This window comes from Mustela lutreola, chromosome 10, assembly GCF_030435805.1.
Source record: "Mustela lutreola isolate mMusLut2 chromosome 10, mMusLut2.pri, whole genome shotgun sequence".
NCBI classification, from domain to species: Eukaryota; Metazoa; Chordata; class Mammalia; order Carnivora; family Mustelidae; genus Mustela; species Mustela lutreola.
In genome coordinates, this window is record NC_081299.1 from 84,825,220 (window position 1) to 84,838,691 (window position 13,472).

Below are 13,472 nucleotides of genomic sequence, written 5' to 3' on the forward strand. Positions count from 1 at the left end.
AACATCATTATTTTCTCTCCTTACAATGAAGAAAACGTGCACTGAGAGTAAGTAGTATGTCTGGGGTCACACAGAAAAAAAAAAAAAGGCAAAACCAGAATCCAAATCTCCATAGTTTAATATACATTATTCTTCCCCTTTACAATAATTCTGGCTTCCTGAGGATGATTCAGGTGAGTTTTCCCAGCAATCGTTACTCTGCCGAATTGCATCTTCTATGTGGGGAGAGGATAGGCCAGGTCAGAGCAGCTAATGGGAACTCTGCATCCAGGAGAAGGAAGATGGTCCAGGAACTAGTCAAGCTCAGTATTTCATATTGTGCATTGCAAGCTATAGGTACTAAGCCCAGCTTTCCTCAGTGGATAACAGAATCTTTGACTTCTGACTATGGTTAAAGACATGAATGTGTTGAAGGCCCCTGATGATAAAGGGACATCAGCAACATAAGGAAAAGTCCCAGAACCTTGGACTTAGAAGAAGAAATTGCAGGGACATTTCTTTTGGTTGGGAAACAAGCCCTCAGGCAAGGGGTCCTTTGGGACCTACTGTGTTATAAAAATATAGATGATATAGTTTATTGATAATCTATGAGAACAATATTGGACATTTCAAGTGCAGTATTTTATTTTACTTTAATGACACTTCTACAAGATTGCTATTATTGCCCCTATTTTAAAGATGCTCATCTCAGCACTAGTGAGTGACAGACATAGAGTTTTAACGTGGGTCTGTTTTAATCCAAACCTTGTGTTCTTCACTGCTACTCTAGTTTTTCACAAAAGGAAGTCTAAAGTTATTTTTTTTACACTGATGTAGGAATTGCTTTTGTTGCTAGTGTGTCTTGAATGGAGATTGCAGGCAGCATAGTTGCACATAGGCCTAGGGTCTCCAAAGCAGGTCATCAGGAGCCAAGAAACACCCAGGGACTTGAACACAAGTCTAGGTGGCAGTGGGACAGGGACTCAAGGGAAGAGAAAAAGCAGGGCAGTCAAAAATGTCAGAAGCATAGTCCTTGAAACTGAAGTTATCCAGACTTTGCGGAGAGTGACCTTTTAGTTCCATATTACTATAGGGTCCAGTAACTCTCATCTTATATTCAACCTGGAATCAGTCCCCAAGTTACAATTAATGTTCTTTCCTGTCAGAATTTGGTTGTAATAGGATACTGTTAAACTCATAGTAAGTTTAATAATTGACCTTTTATTACTCCTTAAGGGCATACCTGGCTGACAATTAGGAGAGGCATAGTGACTACTGCTTCTGAGACCTTGCTTCTGAGATCTTGCTCAACAGTAACAGAAGATATGCCCACCTGAAATGTTTATGAACAGAACCACCTTATTTCAAGATAGCAAACTAAACCACAAATTATGTGATGTGTAACTATATGCCTTCTTGTAGTAGATACACAATTATTTAACTCCACTGAAAGTTATAGTGGAGTGGACACTAAAAGATCTTTGCTACATGATGAAAGCCTTTGTTAGGACTCTTTCCACTGCAAGTGTAGGAAATCATCCAAAATAAGATTACATTTAAAAAGGGGAATTTTTGACTTGCATAGTATAAAATAGGTGCTGACTTTAGGAACATCTGGTTTCCTGAACACAAGTAATGTTATCAGTGCCTCCTCCAACTCTAGTCTCAACACATCTCTATGTTTTTCTTCTCCTCCTTTCTGTTTGGTGGGTGTACAATAAAGAGGTGATGATGGGGACTTTTCTACAAGCAGAGCAAAATGCAAGCTCTTTTGTCCTGCTTTAGAACTGTTCCAGAGAAGGACTGGGTGTGACCCAACCAATCACTTGCCTACCACTTTGAACCAATGACTATTGGAAAGAGATAGGTGTTGTAGTCTGCAGTCACCATGTGACTGGTATAACACAATAGGGCCAGCAACAGGCTCACCAGATTCACATGGTAAGAATCTCAAAGAAAAATAGAAATGATTTTTCCAGAAGAGGAAAGACATGGTAGGATGACAAATTTTTTTAAATTTTTTAAAACAAATAAAAATAGATATTTGCTTTCATCAATTTGAAAAGAAAGAGATCTTATTTGACTTAATGAGATACCCTTTTTTTTTTTTTTAAGATTTTATTTATTTATTTAACAGAGAGAAATCACAAGCAGGCAGAGAGGCAGGCAGAGAGAGAGAGGAGGAAGCAGGCTCCCTGCTGAGCAGAGAACCCGATGCGGGACTCAATCCCAGGACCCTGAGATCATGACCTGAGCCGAAAGCAGAGGCTTAACCCACTGAGCCACCCAGGTACCCCTGAAATACCCATTTTTATTGTGTCTGAAATCGCCAAATATTTAACACTAAAGAATATTTTATGTACTCTACCTCCTTGTTAATTAATAACAAACACAGTTGGACCAGAAAGTGAAGAATTGTCTTTGGCTCAGAGTCAAATGGAACAAAGTTACAGCCATGTTCTACCAAGACTTTGTGAATCTTTAAATGAGGGTTTGTTTGTTTGCTTGCTTGTTTGGGGTTTATTTTGTTGTTTTGTTTTGTTTTATTTGTTTTTTGGCCTGAACAGTAGAATCTAAAGTGAGTTAAACATCACAGAATAAAACATGGTCTGTAGGCTCTACTTGAAGACTCATTTTAGAAATGTTTTTTGGGCATTTCCTATTATAGGTCCAAGATCAATTCCCACAAAAACATTTCATATATTTCCTCATATTGTTCCTATAATTTATTTACTGAAAGTAGCCAATGACTAATGCATGAACTTATCAAGCTTAAAATTTTTTATTCTCTTTTAAATCCTCTCTCTTCCAAAAGAAGGACATTTCTATAAGAAGCATTTTCCTTTTCAGTTTTCAACACTTAGCATTCTGGGGGAAAAAAAAAAACAGATTAAAGAGGAAAATCATCCTGTTATTATCTCACACATATAGATGCTTATACCATCCTTTCAAAATATACAAGAATGTAAAGGAACTTGATGGAACTATGAGTCTTTTGTAATTGACATGGAAATTTTTGCTGAGGAAAGGGAAGGAGGCAGCTATGCTCACCACTATACCACCAACGCTTTGTTAAGGAAAGGGAAGCAGCTTGAAATATTGTTCTTATACATGCTAGAGGGACTATTTTGAACAAGAATTTAATTTATAGATTCATATTATAGAATCTCAAAACATAGAAATCCACATGTAAATATATAATTCAATTGGTTTTATTTCAGTATATTTCAGAAGCTCCCCATAAACACTAATATTCTGAGAATTTTTGTTATGAGGCATATGCTTGAAAAACGATGTTGAGTGGAAACTGCACTTTAATGCTCTGCAATCTTAGAGATGTTGGTAATTTTCAAATGCAGATGTTCTTCTTGGCATCTACAGTAATATTTAGCATATATGAAAGTGCTGAATACATGAGGATGACCAAATGATAGGCTTTACTGTTTCTGTCATCTCTTTAAAGCTTGGAGAAGGGGGAAACAACAACAACAACAACAACAAAAAAAAAACCTCAAGGGAAATGTTATCTAGTTCAAAGCTTGTTAAAAAAAAAAAAAAAAGAAAGAAAGAACAGAGCAAATCAAATTTATTGTCCTTTATGTTTAGAATTCCATTGCAGTCTTTATCTCATGGTAATTCTAGAAATGCCAACCATCAGTAACATTTTACCCTGAAGCGTTCCTTTGTGGATGTTTCCAGTTTGGTCAGTGAATAATCAAAAAGAAACTTGGGGGAAAAAAAAAAACAAAAAACTTGGGTGATCATTTTTGCTTGTCAGTTTTTTTTAATAACAGAGGAAGAGGAAACACATCACTTCTACCACATGCAAAAATGAAATCATTGTTCACAAGAGAAGTTCAAATGACCTTGTTACATATTTCCATCTCAAAAAATCAATCAAGATCTTTCTATTTTGGAGGCACCTGGGTGGCTTAGCTGGTTAAGCATCCAACTCCTGATTTCAGCTCAGGTCCTAATCTCAGGGTCATGAGACTGAGCCCCACACTGAGCACCACATTAGGCTCCACACTGGGTGTGGAGCCTGCTTAAGATTCTCTCTCTCCTTCTCCCTGTGTCCCTCCCTATCCCCACTTGCACACACATGTGCACAGGCTCTCTCTCAAAAAAAAGATATCTTTCTTTTTTTTAAGCATTAAAAAACTTATGCACCTGTAAAGGAAATGTTCCCAGTTTAAAAAAAGGGATATAGCATGATTTTATGGAGAGAAGAGGAAAATATGATATAGAGACCTATATGAATTTATAATATTGACTCAGTAACTAATCTCTGAACTCCTTTTATACATCAAGCCCTCTCCTAGGCAGTGGGAACAAGTATGGTGAGTGGGATGAAATCACTGTTTTCGATGAGCTGTTGGTGCCATTTAACTGTCATTGACCCTCTTTGTCAAGTGAGTTATCTAACAATCGTAATAAAATTCCATCTTATTGGTTGAGTAAGGATATTACTTATGAAAGAAAATCCTTTCGTCCTTAAAGTAGGAAAAAACTCAAAGGCCAAGATATCTGCTGTAAATTGAATAATGAGATGTGGCATACCAACTTGATCACAACACTAATTTCCAACTTTACTGTATTTCAGGTTGAAGATCCCTTAGGAACGCCTCTGGAAGCATCAACGAAAAAAAATATGAGAAAATCTATTTTTTTTCATTGCTTTAATAAGTTTAAAAAAGGAAGCATGGTTAGATATTCTATAAACATTCTTACATAAGCCTAAACATCAAGATATCAAGGAAGGCTTTCTCGTGTTGTGTTGGGAGAGCAGTAATAGCCTGGATTTTTATTTCACCAAGTGTAAGTCTCAAAAGATTGATGTGTATTTGGCAGGTGGAAGATTTTAGAAGGGATTCTGAGTTTCTCATTTTAGACAATAGTATTTTCTAAACCAGAGACCTTCTATTAAGACTGCCATGTACTCTGATCAGAGTTTTATAGAGCTCTCATGGGTTCCAGTGGATAATTCCTTCACAAATGACTCTCAAGATCATTGAAAGAGGGATGCCATCATTTCCTGGTTTCAAAACTCATTCCCTGTCCTAAAAGTGGCATAGAGTATGATAGCTGCCTCTTACCCATTCTCTCTTCAATCAACCTATCTGGTCAGCTGAGCAACAACATCGCATTCTGCAGCAATGCAGAGTCTACAGGGACTGCTGAGAGATGTCAATGCAAACTTCTGTCTGACCCCCCAGCCTTTCTGAAGAGCCATATGCAAATCAAGAAAAAATGAGGGTCCTTGCAAGGAGAACTTAGACTTACTCATTCAACAGTCAGTCTGGAATAATTCCTTTTTCAGTAAAGGAGACATGAAGAAAAAAAGTTTTTCAATTCCCACACAAAATTACATTTATGTTTCATATCATGCTCCCTTATATTACTATGAAATAATAAATTTTTAGCTGTATGACAGTAGGCACGAAGTGTTAGGGTCCAAGTACTATCTAGAGATACCTAACCGGAAGGGCCATTGCAAGAATAAAATAAGATGATGTATAAAAGAACTTACCACAGTGCCCAATAGATGGACCATACTGTATCCCCCCCAAACACAGCATAATCACTTTGGGTTTGATTGTTTGTTTTTTCCAGCAGGGATAGCACTATTATTTACATATCCTTTTTACACATATCCTTTCTATAGGTCAAATCTATTCACTAGAGTACAATAAATGGAAGAAAGAAAGATCACAACAAAGGAAAAAAATTACAGAAAACATTCAACCCAAGTTTGTATATTAGAATCCTGTTAGAAAACACACAAAAGAGCCAGCGATACTAATGCTCAGAAAATGACAAATAACTCACATTAATCATGTACTGACCACTAGTGGGAGAATAAATTAGCCAAGCACTTTGGGGAGAAATTTGATGGTACCTGTTTTTTTTTTTTTTTTTAAAGATTTTATTCATTTATTTGACAGAGAGAGAGATCACAAGTAGGCAGAGAGGCAGGTAGAGAGAGAGAGAGGAGGAAGCAGGCTCCCTGCTGAGCAGAGAGCCCGATGCGGGACTCGATCCCAGGATCCTGAGATCATGACCTGAGCTGAAGGCAGAGGCTTAACCCACTGAGCCACCCAGGCTCCCTGATGGTACCTGTTTAAATTGAATTTAAACTTACCCTACAATTCAGCAAATCCACTCAGTAATACACCTCGGAGAAACCAGTGCATGTGCTCAAGGAGAAAAAATTAAGAGTATATATTTCAGCATGGATTCCATCAGTGAAAAACTGAAAGAAACCTAAATATCTACCAAACAAGAAGGATAAATTGAGATATAGCCATCCAAGATACTACTACACGGCAGTGGAAAAAAATGAATCAACACAAAAAACATGAGTAAATCTCAAAAATATAATCTCAAGTGAAAAAAGCAGCTTGTAGTATTCATTCAATCAGTATTTTCAATAAGTATTTGTAAAGCATTTTTTATATGTCAGATACAGAGATTGTTGCAAGTAGTAGAAATTCAGTTGGGGAGAAAATGGGCAAAATCTGAGGTCTCAAGGAGCTCACTGCCTCATGAAAGGAAAGAGGTAAGAAGAAAATAAATAAATATACAATATACCAAGGATGAAAAGTGTGTGAAGAAAATGAAAACAGAATGAGAGTGGAGGTATCGAAAGGACCATTTTGTATAGGGTAGTCACGGAGAGATTCTGATAAAATATAGTTTGAGCAGACACCTGAAGGAAATGAAGGAGCAAATAGGGGAGTGTTTTCCAGGTCAAGAAAACAATCGTAAGCCCTGGGTATGGACTGGGTATGTCCTTGGGCTAGTCAGGAGGCTAGGGTGGCAAAGGAAAGAGTGGGAGGAGGGGAGTTCAAGAGGAGAAAGCACACAGCAAGATCAGAGAAAGGACTTCATGTTTACATAAGAGAGAAAAACATCACAGATTTTGAAAAGAGGAATTAGTTACATAAGTGACTTATCTTCAAAGACCATCCTGAATGCAAGGTTGAGAATCGACTATACAGGACCAAAATGAAAGCTGGGAAACAAGTTCATTACACTCTTTCAATGTTTTAACAATTTCATAAAGATGCTAAAAGGTATAGTTTCATATTTACATGCATCTGAGTGTAAAATGTATTTGTGTATGTACATGTATATTTACATATATAAAATACTTCAGAGACAAATAACGTAACATAACAAATAATAGAAGATATGCCAGAGTGAGTACGCATGTAGTCTATACTGGGTAAAGGACAGAAATGCCACTTTTTAGCCAACCCTGGTCTAAGGACCAACAAAAACTTTGGGGCATTTTTGGGAAATCAATGCTACTTCAGGAACAAGATGTTTACAACTATGCAGAAAATTAGAATAAAAGAAATTAAGTAGTCAGGCTTGTAGAAAAATTAGATGACACATGACTAACAATTAAACACGACATAGTGAAGAACACGGGGGACAAAAAGGTGAGTCAAGTTTCAGAAAAGTAGCTGGATGCATGATCTTGATGATTCTTTCCAGTTGGAATTAGAAAAGCAGTAACGGAAAAGTGTAACTCTGCCACCTGGTGTTCAGTACAAAAGCCCGCAGCTTAAATACCTATGTGTGCTATTTAAGTCTCATTAATCGTTAGGAAAATGCAAAGTAAAGCCTGGAGGAGAAACCACTCCACCAGGGGTCAGCAAATTTTTTTGTATAAAGACCAGATCATAAATAGTTTAGGCTTTATAAGCTCCCTTTACGTAGCTCTGCCGCGGTAAAGCAAAAAGAGCCACAGAAAAGAAGCGAATGGGTACCACCATGTTCCAATGAAGCTTTGTTTGCAAAAACAGGTGGTGGGCCAGATTTGGCCTGTGAGCCACAGTTTGCTGGCTTTTCCAGTATAATCTCTAGAATGGCTGAAATTGAAAAGATCAACCGTACCCAGTGTTGGTAAGGATGTAGGGCAGCTGGAACACTTCCACACTGCCGGTAGGAATGCAACAGGATGCAACCGCTCTAGAAAACAGTTTGGCAGGCCATGAAAAGAATTAGCTATTCCTACCACGTGACCCAGCCATTCCTATCCTGGGTATTTGCCCACGAAAAATAAAATCACACAGTCTTTTCCATGACTTTATGTACACTAACCAAACTTAGAAACAACTCAAATGTTCATGAACAGGTACATGGATGCACAAATTTTAGTTTATCCACACAACGGGCTCACATTCAGCAATCAAAAGAACACACTATTGATACATCCACAAACTGGATGCAACTCAAAATAGCTTTGCAGTGTCAGGCAAAGAAGAATACATACTGTATGATTCAATTTTTAGAAAATTCTAGAAACAGAAAACTAATCTGTAGCAACAAAGAGATCACGGGGTACCTGAAGTTCAGGGTAGGTAGGGATGCAAAGGGTGGAGAAGGATTACAAAAGGGTATAAGGAACCGTTTGAGAGTGATGGAAATGTTCATTGGGTTGACTATCATCAGAGGTTCATGGGTGTAGACATAAATCAAAACTTAGCAAATTGTAATACTTTAAATGTGTGCCAAACCATTGTGGCTGAGGGGTAAAAGAGAAATGCTGTCCCCTGAGGGGCACTGTGGATCAGGCTCTACTTGAAACCTTTCCCCTGAGGTCTAGAGTTTATGGTTAGGCGTCTCTGCTAACTATAGAGATATCAATGTTCAGGTTTAATTTATTAAAGTTAATGAATCCATAAGAAAAATGGATTCTACAAAATCTTCATCATGAATTTCTTGTACAAGGTCTCACATAAGGAAACTCAGGCAAAGCTGATGAATAAAATTTATATTGTAGCAAAACTTTTCTAATCAATGTGAACTTGGCCACATTAATAGGTTGCATTCTTTGTGGGCTTTAAATAGTGGCAACAATGACTCATAATTTAGGAGTTAAAACCAAAGTTTTAATTATGCTGATGGATCCAATGGAGCCATCATCATTAAGATGATAATAAATCAGTCATGCAGACTTAAATAAACTTGAGAAAATGAATATATCTTTTATTACAAAGGTGGTATACTAGTATGTAGATTTTAGGATTTTTCCTGCACAAAGTCATATTCTTTGAATATGAATATTGAAAATTAACCATGTAGTTTATATATATGTGTGTACACACGCACACACACACACACACACACACACACAAACAACAATATAGAACATCATCATCCCATTGTTTTCTTAAAGAAAAACCAGCCTGTGGCTCCCTGAGGACAGATGTTAGGCCCCACTGCTCCCTCTCCTAGCCCTGGCACAAAGTTTGAAATAGGGAGAGGTGCTCAACTAAAGAAAACATTGGTCTTCTCTTCAGGTGTCATTTAAAAATACCACACTAGGGCTCTTTGGTGACTCAGTTGGTTAAGCATCTACTTTAGGTTCAGATCATGATCTCTGGGTCCTGGGATGGAGCCCTGCATCAGGCTCCCTGCTCAGTGGGGAGCCTGCTTCTCCCTCTCCCTCTGCCCTCCCACTGCTCATGCTTTTTCACTCTCTCTCAAATAAATAAATCTGTAAAAATTAATTAATTAATAATTAATTAAAATACCATGCTTAACTTATAAACTAATATCACCTTAAGACCAGCTTCAAGAAATGTTAAATTATACTCAATAAAAGCAATCGGTAAGTGAATGATCTTTAAAAACCAGTAGCTATGAAGAAAGATATATGCTTAAATAACAATAACAAAAATAGTAATAACATCACTCAAGCAATAATAAAACCAATTGTAATAAGAGTAATATTAGACACATAGAATATGCCAGGCACTGCGCTAAGTACTTAACAGTTGTTTTTTCTTTTACTCCTCACAACAGTCATATGACTGTTTACACTTTACTGACCTATTAGCTACATAGCTGTGTAGGGAAGGGACCACATCTTTCTCGATTTCCTCTGTGTGCCCAGAACCAAGCATAGTTTCTAACAACAGATATTTCTGAGTACAGCATATTACTGAGTACGAGGAGTATTCACCCAGACCAGGGTGAATGGAGCCCAGGGCTCCATACTTCCTATACAGCAAAGTCAGGATTCAAAATTAGATCACCCAGACCCCATATTCCATTTGCTTATTGCTCTTTGTTTTTTTAAGTAAGCTCTACACCCAGCATGAGGCTCAAATTCATGACCCCAAGATCAAGAGCCAGCCCGGTGTCCCTCATTTCTCTTTATTATGTACCTTATTGCTCTTTATTATGACAGTAAAAAGGTTAAAAACAATCTAACTGTTCAATGGTGTAGAAATGGTTAAATGCATTTCGCTACAGTAACTCCATGCAGTAATATACATCCATTAACATGTTAATTTAAAAACACTAACTAGCTACATGGGAAAACGCTCATACATTAATGGGGAAAAAGAAAACAAAAGTATATCTCTGCTTTGATTACAATTATGTAAAAATGATGCATGCATATTAATAAAAACTGTAAGGAAGTAAAATATTAAGCCATCTATTTTATGGTGGTTGGGGATAATGTATTTAATTTTCATTATTATTATTTAATATAGCCTTCTAAAAAGTACTTTAAAAAAGAAGAAAAACATTAACATAGATTAAGCTTGTGTTATGTGAAAACTGCTTTTAACCAGTGAATTTGCCTTTAAACACCACCCCAACCATTCCCGTTTCAAATGAATGTGATGTTAGCATTGAATGAGCAAGAAGTAAGTTAAAATGCTAGCAAATGGTTAATGCATAGTTTTGGGGAGGCAGAGGGATTATAAAATCCGAAGGCAGACAAAAGAAGCTAATAAGCCTTCCCTACCTTCTCAAGAGGTCATCTTCATAAAACTCTTCTATTTCTTTGTACCAGATCTACAGAATCTACAGAGCACTAATTACATTGACAACCATTTGTAAGAGAAGGTATTCTAGTAACCAAATTCCCCTTAGGTTTCCATCATGTTCAGCAAGTTTAACACCTAATAATGTTCCCTTCATTAACAATGTTCAGGCAGAAGCATTCAGACATTCAGAGTCATTTCTGCATCTCTCTTCCGCAGGTGATGAGTTTTTACTTCTACTCTAGTCATCAAAGACTGCAGCCTCCAACAGGATATGTTCCTGCCAACAGACATGCAGGAGGCATGGCTTACAGCCCCCAGTCTAGAGGGTTTGAATTCCATTTCCACCACTTACCAGCTTGGGACCAGAATTGAAACAAGTTACTTCACTTTTCCAAACTTCAGTGTTCTTGGTTGTAACATGGGAACCATATGGCCCTTGACCCATTGGCTTATCAAAAAAATTAATTGAAGAAATATAAATAAAGTGCCTGGTACACAGTAAATGCTCATTAATATCAATTTACTCTAGTAATACTCATTAGTAGTATTCTATTTCCTTAAGTACCTCCAGCAACTTCTGGATGCTTCTCAGAGTCTTCCCACGGACTCTTCACCATATCTTCACCATTTGTCTAACTTCTATGGATATCTCCTTTATACATATGTATGTCTGTGTATGTGTGTGTGTGTGTTAAGGTTATTCATCATCTTAACATCTCTTCCTCAATCTATAAATCTTAATTTAAGATTTAAGCAACTTCCTATTAAAATACAGAGTCTTTAAGTGTTTGGCATCAGAACCCACTCCAGTTGAGGTAGTAAATCAAAAAAAATCATCTGACTTTTTGTGAAGGAGAATGGACTATTGCCACAGTCCAGACTTGAAGGATGTAAGAGTGGTGGTCCCCATTTCTTTATCCCTACTTAATTCATTCATATGGCCTGTGCATAGACCATATGGATCCTGATGGATGACAGTGGAGTAACACAAAATAACACAAATTAACCAGCATTAGCCCCAGTTACAGCTACTCTTCCAGACCTGATATCTTTACTAGAGCATATTAATATGGCCCTAGGTATATCATATGTGTCTTTGATTTGGTGAATATGTTCTATTCAACATCCATCAGGAAAGGAGATGAGAAGGGCTTTACATTCACGTAATATGAACAATTAAACATTAGCAATCTTGCTGCAGGGCTATGTTAACTCTACTGCTGCCCTTGTCACAATATAATCTGAAGGGACTTGAACCTTCTGAACACTGCAGCACATCACATTAATACACTCTATTGATGACATCAGTGTAATCAGACCTGATAAGTAAAAAGTAGCAAGCAACTCTCCAAGCCTCAATAAGAAACATGCCTCCCCTCCCCCTCCGACCTGAGAAAGGGGACAAACCATACAAGGATATGGGAGCCTGTTAAACCCATAAAATTCTTTGGGGTCCACGCACCTGAGGTATGCCAGAGGATCTCCTTCAAAATAAAGAACAAGTTATTGTATCTCTCATCATCAATAGAAAACTCAGTGTGTGAGAAGTTCTCCTCCTGTTTTGGAAGGAGCAGATTCTATATTTGACAATACTGATCAGTCTGTTTATTAAGTGATAAGGAGACCATATTTATTGCAATGCGATGACAGAGGCTAAGTAGCCAGATCATTGCCTTTAGAAAGGAAGTAGGACTGCAACCTATCTCTACAGGTTAAAAACAGATTTTGAGAGGCACCTGGGTGGCTCAGTCATTGATCATCCAACTCTTTGTTTCAGCTCAGGTCATGATCTCAGGGTTGTGAGATCAAGCCCCATGTCCAGCTCCAGGATCACTGGGGAGTCTCCCCAAGATTCTCTTTCTCTCCCTCTGCCTCTCCCTTGTTTATATCCACTGTCTCTCTCTAAAAATAAATAAATATGGCTTAAAAAAAAACCTCACAGATTTTGAAATTACCTTATCCATATTCAGAACTTAGCTCTACGACTCATTATCAGTATAGTCTTGAGCAAGTTACGTTGCCTATCTATTCTTCAAGTTCCTCACTGACAAACTTGAGAGTGATAATAGTACTCATTTCACAGAACTGTTGTAAGGACTATCACGACTCAATGTGTCTGACACAGACAAAGTTAGCTAGGGCCTCTAATATAATGGACTGGATATTCTGAGAAATGGGAGAGAAGGAGAAGTCCAGAAAAGGATTTGGAACATTTATGTTCATGAGCTTCTTTTAGTGAATGGGATGAAGAAAGTTAAGGATTACTGCTACAAAAGAAAAAGTGAAGCGTCATCCTTAGGTATAATACACAGAGAAGCAAGGTCACAGTTTGAGATGCCGAGAGATGGGGAACAAGACTCACAGAGGAAACGTGAAGGCGACTGGAAGACATGGGATGAGCAACAACACAAAGGACAGACAAAAAGGACGAATTAGATTTTAAAGTTAGAAGGAGAAAGCTAGGAAATACAGCTCAGGTTGTGGAGAGTATCCGCCAGTGAAGAATAACCATCAGGGCCTCTACAGAAGAGACAAAACAATTGACAGAAAAAAGAGAGTATTTGGACACTTTCCATGTTGGGAGAGTTATAATGCAGAAGAGCAGGTGGGGCATTCTGTTCTTTGAGCTACAACTATCAGCACTTTGATAAAATCACCCAAATCAGAGAAGGTGATTAACAAAGAAAAGAGGTAATC